General features: G+C 30.5%; 1 long non-coding RNA gene across 1 annotated transcript; it reads left to right on the top strand.

Annotated features, from left to right (window-relative positions):
- The first annotated feature begins 2,031 nt into the window (after positions 1 to 2,031).
- On the top strand, positions 2,032 to 3,018 carry LOC111692812. The gene is made up of 2 exons (XR_002763300.1): positions 2,032 to 2,367; positions 2,958 to 3,018. It is a non-coding gene; the product is annotated as an uncharacterized LOC111692812 (long non-coding RNA).
- The last annotated feature ends 15 nt before the right edge of the window (positions 3,019 to 3,033 follow it).

The raw sequence follows: 3,033 nt of genomic DNA, 5'->3' as shown, positions 1-3,033 counted from the left end.
TATTTGTTGTTATTTTTCTATTTACTTTGTCATGATAAAGTGTGATAAGTTATATGTTTATTTTTTTTAATTATAAATTTTTACGAATGGCGATAATATTTTGTATGCACCACGTCAGTAAAGTGTCTTTGCCGAACTCACCTGTTACTCGCCTCGCTCGCTTCGCTCGCTCGGCTCATAATATCAGGCTCGTTCAATAAAGAGTCACTTTACTGACTATTATCACATTAAATTGGTTAATACATTTTACTTATGCTGTATTTTATTGTAAAACATCATAATACAGACAATATGTTTTATTTACATAAGTGTGTTATTTGGGATCGTTTCATCCGCGATGATGATCCAAAGTAACTCATGTCTATTACATATACCTTAAGCGCACTATGGACGCATTTTCAGCGAAATGAAAATCAATAGAAAAATATATACCAAAAATTTATACACGTCTCCCTTTCTTTTGATGAATTGCAATGTAAAACAATTTTGCACCCAAACAGTGTGTTAACAGACATCATACTTATACACTCCTTGTTCTATAATCAGTTTCAAATATATAAATATTTCTCATTTCCTCTACTTCTCCTTTTCTATTTTGATTCCATCATATATCTGTGAAGTGGGACGCTCTATAAAGATATAGTAAATAAATAAATTACGTTGCCGCTGTTAATTCAGCTGGGATTATTGCAATAAATGTTGTAACACCTTATTTGACAAGACCATGGCGCGGATAATAAAATATTGTTTACACTCTACGCCTTGGTAGAGTTCACAAATTGTGCTAACCTACAGAAATTATTACACTGGATTTGATCTGCTATTTTGAGGAAGTAGCTTTTCAAATTTATATGGACACATTCTTTTTCAAAAATGATTCTCACATAAAGCAAAAATTATACAGGATGTCTCAACGTGAACCGACAAGATCTAATCTCAAGGGAAATTATATCTACAATCAAAGTTCCATATAGGTATTCCTGCACTATCAGAAAAATTAAGGAAAATGGAAGGAATTTAATATTAGAACAGTTTTTCAGACAACTAATAGTTTACCGACTTTATTATCAATGACGCGCTCAAATAATGATTTTCGGAATTAAAAAAAATAGCATTTGTAGGATATCTTGTCAATGCAATAAACATTAATCTGAGTGAGATTTCTCGACCGATTAATATTAGAAGAGCCGAACATAAAAATTTCATTAAAACATGAAAATTTGAGAAATCAGAAAGTAATTGCGCTTGGGAAAACGGTCATATATGGGGTTTTGCTAAAACTTTGGAAAAGGAAAATAATAGCATTAAAAGCAAATTAGAAGAGACCGCGATTATTTTGTTGAATGATAAAAGATTTGTTTCAAATTATTTTGTGACCTTGGATCCTTGCTGGCTACACATTTTCAAAGATGAGGTAATAATAGAATAAACATAATATTATAACTCTAACTATGGAAATATTCAAAAGCAAACAAATTTAAACTGTCAAAAGTGACTAAAACGAAGTCACTATAAGTTCAGAAAACTAAAACAGATCGACTTCTGAAATAACTTTTAAAGTGTACGATGTATAGATACGTGCTTTTTGTATATTGCATTTGTCTACTTTTTTCGGTGCAAAATTTTTGGTTAAACAAAACTGTTTTCATAAATATAACCCTTGACTGACTCCTTTCGGTTCAAGGGTTCATTTCACAAATTTCTCACTCTTGAGATTCTTACCTCAAAATAAGACAAATAATTCCTTTTAACAGGGTTCATTCTTATTAATTGAATTAAGAAAAAGGAATGATATTGACATACCTATACCTCATTCACGTATATAATAAAATGACGAAGCAAAATTTAAAAAATATCAAGACGTTACTATTGCTCATTTAATTGTTTACACAACTGTGTTATTAAAAAACATATAACCCACACAGCACATGACGTCCCTGGGATATCCTCATTTAGTCCTATATATCCTAATCGGGGATCTCACTTTTCAGGATATCCTGATGATATTTAAATAAGACAAGTAGATCCTATCAATATCCTAATTGGGGATATCCCAGGTAAATCCAAACAGGATGTCCTGGAAATATCCTATGAAGATATTAAAAGCCGAATAATCTCCAATTTTGGGATATCCTAGGCAAATTCTAGAGTGATCCCATCCTGGGATGGTTCTTGGCTTTGCACAGTGCATGGTGCATGCGCAGTATGACATATTGACGACATGACCCGTATCTCGCCATTTTCTGTGTTTCTTTGTTTTATAAGTGCGTGACTCAATGACGTTTTTATTAATTTGAAAAGTGGAAAATGAAATTTAAAGCTTGTTAAAATAGTTAAGTGACGTGCATCAACCACCTGCTGGCAGAAGTAAGTATTTAAATTACCTTTGGTATTAAGGTATTAATATCATAGAATAAACATATAGGTTAGAATCGTATATAGTATTAACTAATTTTGTTCTTACTGTTTGTATCATGCAATAATTATATAATGCCTAAAGAACGCATTAAAAAAACATGTTTTCAAATATTTTTTATATAGAGCCTAATACCATTCAAAAATTAGAATAGTTTTTATCACTATTTGTAATAGATGTGTATAAGTGGTATCACCAAATCTACATAATATGTTCAAATCTATAATTTTTAGTTTTGAATGTGTTGTATATAGGTGTTCTGACAAAGGATTGTATCCCATAAATTTAATTAATTTATTATAGTTCTCTGTCTGTAATATTTGTACCAACATTGTGAGTTATAAGGATTACATTATAAATCGTAGGCAGAATTACGTATTATCTATTAGAATATTAGAATTAAATTTAATATCAACAGATTATAATCCATAGTTCATGAAATTAGAATAGTCTCGTTAAATGTATTTAATGAAAATTTTTGTTTTGTCACTCGTCTACAATGTAAATGTATTATTAACATACTTTTTCTACAAATTTACAGCTGGAATTTCACAAGCACATTGCACAAAAAATTGCCCAGAAAAAGATAATGGGGAGGGCATTAAAACATGTCGCGG

This window comes from Anoplophora glabripennis, unplaced genomic scaffold (genome assembly GCF_000390285.2).
Source record: "Anoplophora glabripennis isolate ALB-LARVAE unplaced genomic scaffold, Agla_2.0 scaffold3689, whole genome shotgun sequence".
NCBI lineage: Eukaryota > Metazoa > Arthropoda > Insecta > Coleoptera > Cerambycidae > Anoplophora > Anoplophora glabripennis.
This window is presented reverse-complemented; position numbering and strand designations above follow the sequence as displayed.